Here is a 12,042-nt window from a genome sequence, read left to right as displayed (position 1 = left end):
TGGGTTTCACACGACCGTCTTTTTCGAAACCCATGCTGATTCCTACAGAGTAGATTTCTAGTCTCCAGAAAAGTCATTATACTCGAACACAATACTTGTTCCAAAATTCTACAACTGATCGACGTTGGAGATATAGGTCTATAGTTCTGCACATCTGTTCGACGTCCCTTCTTGAAAACGGGGATGACCTGTGCCCTTTTCCAATCCTTTGGAACGCTACGCTCTTCTAGAGACCTACGGTACACCGCTGCAAGAAGGGGGGCAAGTTCCTTCGCGTACTCTGTGTAAAATTGAACTGGTATCCCATCAGGTCCAGAGGCCTTTCCTCTTTTGAGCGATTTTAATTGTTTCTCTATCCCTCTGTCGTCTATTTCGATATCTACCATTTTGTCATCTGTGCGACAATCTAGAGAAGGAACTACAGTGCAATCTTCCTCTGTGAAACAACTTTGGAAAAAGACATTTAGTATTTCGGCCTTTAGTCTGTCATCCTCTGTTTCAGTACCATTTTGGTCACAGAGTGTCTGGACATTTTCTTTTGATCCACCTACCGCTTTGACATAAGACCAAAATTTCTTAGGATTTTCTGCCAAGTCAGTACATAGAACTTTACTTTCGAATTCATTGAACGCCTCTCGCATAGCTCTCTTCACACTACATTTCGCTTCGCGTAATTTTTGTTTGTCTGCAAGGCTTTGGCTATGTTTATGTTTGCTGTGAAGTTCCCTTTGCTTCCGCAGCAGTTTTCTAACTCGGTTGTTGAACCACGGTGGCTCTTTTCCATCTCTTACGATCTTGCTTGGCACATACTCATCTAACGCATATTGTACGATGGTTTTGAACTTTGTCCACTGATCCTCAACACTATCAGTACTTGAGACAAAACTTTTGTGTTGAGCCAACAGGTACTCTGAAATCTGCTTTTTGTCACTTTTTCTAAACAGAAAAATCTTCCTACCCTTTTTAATATTCCTATTTACGGCTGAAATCATCGATGCCGTAACCGCTTTATGATCACTGATTCCCTGTTCTGCGTTAACTTTTTCAAATAGTTCGGGTCTGTTTGTCACCAGAAGGTCTAATATGTTATCGCCACGAGTCGGTTCTCTGTTTAACTGCTCAAGGTAGTTTTCAGATAAAGCACTTAAAAAAATTTCACTGGATTCTTTGTCCCTGCCACCCGTTATGAACGTCTGAGTCTCCCAGTCTATATCCGGCAAATTAAAATCTCCACCCAGAACTATAACATGGTGGGGAAATCTACTCGAAATATTTTCCAAATTATCCTTCAGGTGCTCAGTCACAACATCTGCTGAGCCAGGGGGCCTATAGAGACATCCAATTAACATGTCTGAGCCTGCTTTAACCGCGACCTTCACCCAAATCATTTCACATTTCGGATCTCCGTCAATTTCCTTCGATACTATTGCACTTCTTACCGCTATAAACACGCCTCCCCCTTCACTGTTCAGTCTGTCTCTGCGGTATACATTCCAATCTGAGTTTAGGATTTCGTTACTGTTTACGTCTGGTTTCAGCCAACTTTCTGTCCCTAGTACTATATGGGCGTTGTGATCGTTTATTAATGAGAGCAGTTCTGGGACCTTTCTATAGACGCTCCTGCAGTTTACTATTAGCACATTAATATTGTTATTCCCTGTTGCATTTTGCCTACTCCTATCTTGCCGCGTCTCAGGAGGCGTCTTGTCGGGCCTAGGGAGGGGATTCTCTAACCTAAAAAACCCCCATGTGCACTCCACACGTACTCCGCTACCCTTGTAGCCGCTTCCGGCGTGGTCAGACAGAAATTCCGAAGTTGGATGCTGGATTGTATTGCATACCCAGCAGCAGATACAGACTCAGATCATAGTTTAGTAATGATGAAGAGTAAACTGAAGTTTAAGAGAAACGTGTCGAATAATCGGTGTAGAAGGAAGTGGGATACTGAAGTACTGAGGAATGATGAAACGTGTTTGAAGTTCGCTAAGGATGTCAATACTGCGATAAGGAATGTCACAGCAGGCATTTCACTGGAACAGGACTGAACTTTAAACTTCCTGACAGATTAAGACTGTGTGCCGGGCCGAGACTCGAACTCGGGACCTTTGCCTTTCGCGGGCAAGTGCTCTACCAACTGAGCTACCCAAGCACGACTCACGACCCGTCCTCACAGCTTCAATGCTGCCAGTACCTCGTACGGTGTGCTCCCTGCCGCCGTTGGATAAGCAGCTGCCAGCAGCAAGTTGTATACTCTTAGCTCACTCATTTGTTACATAGTTTAATTCTTAATTTCTTTGCGTGTTTTTGGGTACTTGCATTGTTTACTTCATAAATTTCTGGCGTATTATAGTATTTGTGAGTTGTAGCATCGCGTTTTAGTACCTGAATAGTGTAAAATCGCGTAGTCTCCTTCTACCGCAGAGCAGTGTCTCAGCAGTGCGCAAGTAGCAGCATTACTGCATTTACTACGCAATCTTGCATTTTAATAGCCGTTTAAATTTTGTGTGGAATTGTTTGTGCTCTCTGTAGATTACTTCAGACGTTCTTTGCACAACAGTATTTAGCATGGATAGGGACTGTGACTCCTGTGTTCGGATGCAGGCTGAGTTGGCGTCCCTTCGCTCCCAGCTTCAGGCAGTGTTGGCTTCGGTCACACAGCTTGAGGCTGCTGCCAATGGGCATCACTGTGGGGGTCCGGATGGGGGTTTGTCGGGGACAGCCAGCTCGTCCTATGCATCCCCCGATCGGACTACGGCTGTGGCTGCCTGGGATGCTGCCCACATTGAGGCTGACCTCTTACCCGTGGTAGAGTGGGAGATCGTCTCGAGGTGTGGCAGGGGGCGAAAGACATTCCGTAGGGCTGAACGGAAGGCCTCTCCAGTTTGTCTGACGAACCGGTTTCAGGCTCAGTCTCCTGCTGATACTGATCTTCGGCCAGATATGGCTGCTTGTCCTGTTCCAGAGGTTGCCCCTTAGTCTGCAAGATCCGGGCGGTCGCAGAGGGTGGGCTTACTGGTAGTTGGGAGCTCCAACGTTAGGCGCGTAATGGGGCCCCTTAGGGATATGGCAGCAAGAGAGGGGAGGAAAACCAATGTGCACTCCGTGTGCATACCGGGGGGGAGTCATTCCAGATGTGGAAAGGGTCCTTCCGGATGCCATGAAGGGTACAGGGTGCACCCATCTGCAGGTGGTCGCTCATATTGGCACCAATGATGTGTGTCGCTATGGATTGTAGGAAATCCTCTCTGGTTTCCGGCGGCTATCTGATTTGGTAAGGACTGGCAGTCTCGCTAGCGGGATGAAAGCAGAGCTCACCATCTGCAGCATCATTGACAGGCCCTCTGGTACAGAGCCGAGTGGAGGGTCTGAATCAGGGGCTGAGACGGTTCTGCGACCGTGTGGGCTGCAGATGCATCGACTTGGTGGGGTTTCGGGTTCCGCTGGATAGGTCAGGAGTCCACTACACACAGCAGGCGGCTACACGGGTAGCAGCGGTTGTGTGGCGTGGACTGGGCGGTTTTTTAGGTTAGATGGCCTCAGGCAAGTACAGAAAGGGCAACAGCCTCAAAGGGTGCGGGGTAAAGTCAGGACATGCGGGGACCAAGCAGTAATTGTAAACTGTGTTGGTAAAGTACCGGAACTTCAAGCGCTGATAGAAAGCACCGAAGCTGAAATCGTTATAGGTACGGAAAGCTGGCTGAAGCCGAAATTTTTACAAAGGCACAGACGGTGTTTAGAAAGGATGGATTGCATGCAGCCGGTGGTGGCGCGTTTGTCGCTGTTAGTAGTAGTTTATCCTGTAGTGAAGTAGAAGTGGATAGTTCTTGAGAATTATTATGGGTGGAGGTTACACCCAACAACCGAGCTAGGTTAATAATTGGCTTCTTTTACCGACCCCCCGACTCAGCAGCATTAGTGGCAGAACAACTGAGAGAAGATCTGGAATACATTTCACATAAATTTTCTCAGCATGTTATAGCCTTAGGTGGAGATTTCTATTTACCAGATATAGACTGGGACACTCAGATGTTTAGGACGGGTGGTAGGGACAGAGCATCGAGTGACGTTATACTGAGTGCACTATCCGAAAGTTGCCTCGAGCAATTAAACAGAGAACCGACTCGTGGAGATAACATCTTGGACCTACTGATAACAGACAGACCCGAACTTTTCGACTCTGTAAGCGCAGAACAAGGAATCAGTGATCATAAGGCCGTTGCAGCATCCCTAGATATGGAAGTAAATAGGAATATAGAAAAAGGGAGGAAGGTTTATCAGTTTAGCAAGAGTAATAGAAGACAGATTTCAGACTACTAAACAGATCAAAACGAAAATTTCTGTTCCGACACTGACAATGTTGAGTGTTTATGGAAAAAGTTCAAGGCAATCGTAAAATGCGTTTTGGACAGGTACGTGCCAAGTAAAACTGTGAGGGACGGGAATAACCCACCGTGGTTCAACAACAAACTTAGGAAACTACTGCGAAAGCAAAGGGAGCTTCACTGCAAGTTTAAACGCAGCAAAAATCTCTCAGACAAACAGAAGCTAAACGATGTCAAAGTTAGCGTTCAGTGAATTCGAAAGTAAAATTCTACGTACCGACTTGACAGAAAATCCTAGGAAGTTCTAGTCTTACGTTAAATCAGTAAGTGGCTCGAAACAGCATATCCAGACACTCTGGGATGATGATGGCATTGAAACAGAGGATGACGCGCATAAAGCTGACATACTAAACACCTTTTTCCAAAGCTGTTTCACAGAGGAAGACCGCACTGCAGTTCCTTCTCTAAATCCTCGCACAAACGAAAAAATGGGTGACATCATAATAAGTGTCCAAGGAATAGAAAAGCAACTGAAATCACTCAACAGAGGAAAGTCCACTGGACCTGACGGGATACCAATTCGATTCTACACAGAGTACGCGAAAGAACTTGCCCCCGTTCCAGCAGCCGTGTGCCGCAAGTCTCTAGAGGAACGGAAGGTTCCAAATGATTGGAAAAGAGCACAGGTAGTCCCAGTCTTCAAGAAGGGTCGTCGAGCAGATGCGCAAAACTATAGACCTATATCTCTGGCATCGATCTGTTGTAGAATTTTAGAACATGATTTATGCTCGCGTATCATGTCATTTCTGGGAATCCCTGAATCTACTCTGTAGGAATCAACATGGATTCCGGAAACAGCGATCGTGAGAGACCCAACTCGCTTTATTTGTTCATGAGACCCAGAAAATATTAGATACAAGCTCCCAGGTAGATGCCTTGACTCCCGGAAGGCGTTCGATACAGTTCCACACTGTCGACTGATAAACAAAGTAAGAGCCTACAGAATATCAGACCAGCTGTGTGGCTGGATTGAAGAGTTTTTAGCAAACAGAACACAGCAAACAGTGGGGGACGTCTACATACGTTAAAGTAACCTCTGGTGTGACACAGGGGAGTGTTATGGGAGCATTGCTTTTCAAAATATATATAAATGACCTAGTAGATAGTGTCGGAAGTTCCATGCGGCTTTTCGCGAATGATGCTGTAGTATACAGAGAAGTTGCAGCATTAGAAAATTGCAGCGAAATGCAGGAAGATCTGCAGCGGATAGGCACTTGGTGCAGGGAGTGGCAACTGACCCTTAACATAGACAAATGTAATGTATTGCGAATACACAGAAAGAAGGATCCTTTATTGTATGATTGTATGATAGCGGAACAAACTCTGGTAGCTGTTACTTCTGTAAAATATCTGGGAGTATGCGTGCGGAACGGTTTGAAGTGGAATGATCATATAAAATTAATTGTTGGTAAGGCGGGTGCCAGGCTGAGATTCATTGGGAGAGTCCTTAGAAAATGTAGTCCATCAACAAAGGAGGTGCCTTACAAAACACTCGTTCGACCTATACTTCAGTATTGCTCATCAGTGTTGGATCTGATTGACAGAGGAGATAGAGAAGATCCAAAGAAGAGCGGCGCGTTTGGTCACAGGGTTATTTGGTAAGCATGATAGCGTTAAGGAGATGTTTAGCAAACTCAAGTGGCAGATACTGCAAGAGAGGCGCTCTGCATCGCGGTGTAGCTTGCTATCCAGGTTTCGAGAGGGTGCGTTTCTGGATGAGGTATCGAATATATTGCTTCCCCCTACTTATACCTCCCGAGGACATCACAAATGTAAAATTAGAGAGATTCGAGCGCGCATATAGGCTTTCCGGCAGTCGTTCTTCCCGCGAACCATACCCGACTGGAACAGGAAAGGGAGGTAATGACAGTGACACGTAAAGTGCCCTCCGCCACAAACCGTTGGGTGGCTTGCGGAGTATAAATGTAGATGTAGATGTAGATGTTCTACCTTACAAACTTCAAAGGCAAAGGTCCCGAGTTCTAGTCTCGGTCTGGCACACAGTTTTAATCTGTCATGAAGTTTCATATCAGCGCACACTCCGCTGGAGGGTGAAAATCTCATTCTGGAAACATTCTACAGGATGTGGATAAGCCATGTCTCCACGATATCCTTTCTTCCAGGAGTGCTAGTTCTGCAATGATCGCAGAAGCGTTTCTGTGAAGTTTGGAAGGTAGGAGACGTGGCACTGGCAGAACTGAAGCTGTGAGGACGGGTCGTGAGTCGTGCTTGGGCAGCTCAGTTGGTATAGCACTTGTCGGCGAAAGGCAAAGGTCCCGAGATCGAGTCTCGGTCCGGCACACAGTTTTAATCTGTCAGGAAGTTTCATATCAGCGTACACTTGTCTGCAAGGTGAAAATCTCATTCAGGACTGGACATCTCTAAAAAGGGCTTTCACAGGAGCAGGAAGTAAAAATATAAAGAGTGTTTCACAACTGATGTTACAGATTTCTAGAAGTTGTAGAGGGGACTTAGCAAATTGAGTTCTACATAGGAACCCATGTCCGAAATGGTCATCCAACGACGCTACAGAATGTCATAGTTATAGGATCCGGCGCCTGTGCATGTATGTTTATACAGGGTGATTCCGTGATGTTGTTACAAACTTTCTAGGATGATTTTGAATGATAAATGTATCAATTGGAGGTAAGCGTCCTGTACCGGAAACGAACTAGTCGAAAGTTATAAACGAAAAACCGTTTTGATGGTTCTGACTGGAATATATGTAGTGGTACTGTCGTTGCTACGATTGTAGGGTAGACAACTTTTAGAGGTGGGTAAGAAAAAATGTCAATTAAACATGGTCTCTAAAGTTCATATCTTAAGAGGTTTGAGCAACTTATTCAATATAGGAGATGTGTTTCACAGCAGCGAAGATGAACAAGTTCTCATACCTCTTCAGGTGTGCCCTTAGAGCCCATTTTTAGTGGACCTTTTTCCATGTTTTGCTCCAAACTACCACGTCTGAAAGTTGTATATCCTACAATCCAAGCAACAACAGTACCAGTACATGTATTTCACTGTCAGAGGTATCAGAACGGTTTTCACTCATAACTTTTGACTCGTTCGTTTCCGATACAGGGACCCTTACCTCAAACTGATACATATATTTTTCTCTATCATCACGGAATCACCACATATATGGAGCCCTATACAAAACTTGATAACTGCTATGTAGCTAGAGAAGGCCGAAATGCACGCGTTTAACTCAAGCGGCTGGCGTGAGGTCTGAAACAGGATACGGAATGAATGCTATAAAGAAAAGTACGTAGCTGCTGGAATACTTAACTTTAATCCATCATTTTTATACAGCGTTCTTGATGATACAAGTGAGACTCTCTCTAGAAATGGTTAATGGCGCCTTGCTAGGTCGTAGCCATGGACTTAGCTGAAGGCTATTCTAACTATCTCTCGGCAAATGAGAGAAAGGCTTCGTCAGTGTAGTCGCTAGCAAAGACGTCCGTACAACTGGGGCGAGTGCTCGTACGTCTCTCTAGACCTGCCGTGTGGTGGCGCTCGGTCTGCAATTACTGACAGTGGCGACACGCGGGTTCGACTTGTACTAATGGACCGCGGCCGATTTAAAGCTACCACCTAGCAAGAGTGGTGTCTGGCGGTGACACCACAATAACCTCATCTATTAAGTCCCCTCTACAACCTCCAGAGGTGTGGAACATGAATTGTGAAGCACCCTGTAGGTACGAGGAAGATAACTGCGAAGAAACCATAGTTAGCAGAAGAAACACATCAACTGATCGATGAAAGAAGGGTGTACAATAACGATCTGTGAGAGGCAAAAACACAGCAGTATAAATGACTTAGGAATGAAGTGAGTGGGTAGCGCAGGACAACCAAGGCGAAACAACTGCAGGATCAATATGAAGAGATCAAAAAGGAAATGACTATCGGAAAGTGTCTCAGCTTATAGAAAAGTCAAAACAACCATAGGTGAAATTAAAAGCAAGGGCGTTAACATCATGAGTACAATAGGAATTTCACTTTTAAACGGAGAAAAATAGCGGCTATGTGGTAATACATTAAAGGCCACTTTCAGGGGAAGGATGTTTCTGTTGATTTGATAGAAGTAGAAACGCAAGCCGATGAGGAAGAGAAATGGAATCCAGTATTATAGAGAAGATCTGGAAACAGAAGGGACTGATAACATCCCATCTAAACTTATTTAAACATTGGGTGTCTTTCCTTTTGGCATACTCCTACTTTTCTCAACATTTCGAACATCTTACACCGTTTCACATTACCGAACGGCTGTTCTGTGTCGCAAAATCCTATGGACATACCTTGAGTTTTGTTATCTTAATCCTATTATCTGATCCTATTATAAAACCCGTTAGAACCACCTTTCTACTTCCATTACCTATCCGAAATGCAGACTGATGGTCGTCTAACAGAGCCTCCATTTTCTTTCCCATTCTTCTGTATGTTATTCTTGTCAGCAGCTTCGAGGCATGCAGTTAAACTGTGTGTGCGATAGTTCTCACCATGATCTGCTCTTGCTCGCTACGGGATTTCAGGGGTGATATTTTTCCGAAAGCCTGATGGTATAGCACCGGTCTCATAGCTTCCACTCGCCAACTTGAATAGTCGTTTGCTTGCGACTTCCCGTAACAATTCCTGAAATTTTGAAGTAAGGTCGCTTATCCCTTCTACGTTATTTGACCTTTAGTCTTCCAGAATTGTTCTAAATTCCTACTCTAATACTGATCCTCTATGCCTTCCACATCACTTCGCATTTCTTTTTCTATCACACAGTCTAAAAAATCCTCGCTTTCATTAAAATCTTTGAGTGTACTCTTTTCAGACATCCCTTGTCTCTTCCGCCCTTAACAATGGAATTCCGAATGTGCTCTGAAATGGTCACGTTCTTGCATTTAAATTCCCCGTGGGCTCTTTTGTCTTTTCTGTATGCTCAGTCAGTCCGTCCGACAACTGTTTACTTCCATTCTTGACTTACGTTGCTTTATTCGTGTATTGCTCTTTACGTTCTTGTACGTGATTCTTTCGTTCATGAAGTGACGTTTACCTCCAGTTACTTGAAGTTCCTTTGCGGTTGCCTTCCTTGTACCTATGTTTCTGTGACCCACATCTGCGATTTCCCGAATTTAGAGAAGTTCATTCCTCTTCAACTGAAGTAGCTATCACGGTATTTACCATCGCTGTATCCACATTCTTAAAGAACTGCAAACGCATTATACATTAGTATTTCAATATTACACTTTTTTCCACATTGACTGTTCTCAGTCAGTGTCTTTAACTTCAGTCTGATCTTCATAATTACTAAATTTCCAATTCTACATTTGCTCCTCGATACGTCTTACAATCCAACATCTGATTTCGGTATCTTTGTCGACCATGATATAATCCAGTTTTGATGTCATGTTTCCAGGTCTTCCAAAGTATATCTTCTCCTCTTATGGTTTTTGAACATTGCATTTGCAATAAGTAGGCGATATTTACTACAGATCAGTCTTTCCCAACTCTAATTCCTATGACGTAGCCCACATTCAAACGCAAGCCTGTCCTCTATTCCCACCATTACTACCGCGTTCCAGTCTCACATTATTATTAAATTACCATCTGCTTTTTGCACACAGGGTTACCCGTTCAGTATCATCATATACTGTTTGTGACGTCGGTGGCTATACCTTAGCTATCGTGGGCGTTGGTTTACTGTCTACTCTGAAGAGAACAGCAGTGTCACTGAACTGTTCGGTCTCCTCCATACCTCACTATTCAAAATAATACCAGTCCAGTTACACCATGTTCTGCTGCTCTTGATATTACCCTTAGCTCATTTGACCAGTAATCCTTATCTTCTTTCCATTCTCCTTTCTGCCTCCTTACAATGTTAACTTGACATTCCGTCCTACGACTAGTAGAATGTCACCCTTTCGTTTATTATTCAATCTACGTATAGCTCATGGTTACCTCGCCCTTGGCATTCCCCTCCCAGAGATACGAAAGTGGGGATAATACGAAATCTTTTTCCAGTAGAGGGTTCGTCTTGAGACTTTTTGAGTTATAGGTCACATTTAAGGTGAACGCATATTGTGTATCTTTAATCTGATATCTTGCTGCTATTTTATCAACTGTAATACTAATGAATATTTGTTTTAGTTCATATCTGTTTCTGGAACACATATTTCCACATTAAAGTCCCCGCCACGTTTTTATGTTTGTATGTGAAAGTTAATCTCAGGAACTACTGTATGATTTTGGTAAGGTTTTGACTAATTCATTGACGAGGAGGTTTTGTGTATGTAATTCTTTGCCAGATAATTTTTGAAATGTTGTTTTAGGAAGTGTCAGTGGTCATAAGGTATAATTAAAATATAATAAAAGCAGTCAAGACCGCGTAAACCGTCTATAATGCTTTTATTATACTCAAATGACTGGGAATAACAGCCAACCAGTTGAAAAATTCAGGTTATTAAACCTTGATCACAATTTCGACAGTTTTAGAACTGTCTTCCTCTGAAGGTATTTTATGTAGAATCACAAAATCTACATCCAATGTGAGAGTCGTTGATCTATTTAGTATTTTCTTCTTCGGAAGGTATTGTACATAGAATTATTTACATGCAATATGAGAGTCGTTGATCTGTCTTGCACCGGACAGAGTTTACGCTTCCAACATTGGATGTAATGTTATTCTACGTACAATATCTTCCGAAGAAGTCGCTTGTAAAACTGTAGAAACTATGGCCAAGGTTTAATAAACCTGTATTTTGCAATTTCTTGGCTGTTGTTCCCAATCACAGTTGCCGAAACGCAGCCATGTTCAAAATCTTTCATTATATTTTTATTAATTTCTTACTGTTACATCAGACATGACGTCAATCCGAGGCAGGTTGATAGTGTAATCTATCCCGTAATTCATGATTCTTAACCAATGTTGAGAGGACTACATTGTGCTCAATTCGTTATTCTATCAGACGGCGTCACTCCTTACCCACAATCCGTGTTTTCTTACTATCTTTCATGTCATAGAGTTTCGCAAGGTCATCTGTGAATGTGGAACCAGTAGCCATGCACACTACTTTGGTGCGTTCAGACTTTTCATGTAACCTGGATGTGATAATGCATTCGGCTGGTGGCGTTGTGAGGACGTGAACGCGGTGCGGAACGTACATAAGTGGAGCGGAGACGAATGGGGAATCACTTAGCGACTGTACACATCGCGAATGGGAAAATATAATGACATAGAGACTTCAATAAAGGACAGTTTCATGCAGCCCAGAGCTCGTGGGAACCGCGAACCCGGTGCGGTGTCCGTATGCTACATTCGTGAACAGCTACGGAAAGTAGTCCGGGAATTTGAAACCACAAGTAGGCGACTTATGGGCGTCCACAATTCATGAGAATGGAGAGGTCGTTAAGTTGAACGCTCTGTGAAAAAGGATAAGAGACGATATGTACCACGTCAGACGACAGAGCACAAAGCTGGTGCAGACACAACTCTTTCGGAACACATCGTTCAGCGTACATTGTTGAACATGGAGCTCCGTAGCAGACGACCCCTAAGTATTCCCATGTTGACCCAACGATATTCTTAGCTGCTATTGCAGCGGATATTCTTAGCCTCTATTGCAGTGGGCGCGGGAACCTCGACAAAGGACCGAGCATCAGTGGAAACGTTTGG

The 12,042-nt window shown here is 43.8% G+C and overlaps 1 protein-coding gene and 1 non-coding gene across 4 annotated transcripts in view; both read right to left on the bottom strand.

The window, feature by feature from the left end:
• Window positions 1-12,042, bottom strand: part of LOC126191410 (hemicentin-2-like) — a 1,933,978-nt gene that overhangs the window by 353,267 nt on the left and 1,568,669 nt on the right. The gene's annotated exons all lie outside the window — the stretch shown is intronic.
• On the bottom strand, window positions 2,076-2,150 carry Trnas-cga (transfer RNA serine (anticodon CGA)). Its single transcript has one exon. It is a non-coding gene; the product is annotated as a tRNA-Ser (tRNA).

The sequence above is a fragment of the Schistocerca cancellata genome, chromosome 6 (assembly GCF_023864275.1).
Source record: "Schistocerca cancellata isolate TAMUIC-IGC-003103 chromosome 6, iqSchCanc2.1, whole genome shotgun sequence".
NCBI classification, from domain to species: Eukaryota; Metazoa; Arthropoda; class Insecta; order Orthoptera; family Acrididae; genus Schistocerca; species Schistocerca cancellata.
Note: the sequence above shows the minus strand (reverse complement) of the source record. Positions and strands in the feature narration are given on the sequence as shown.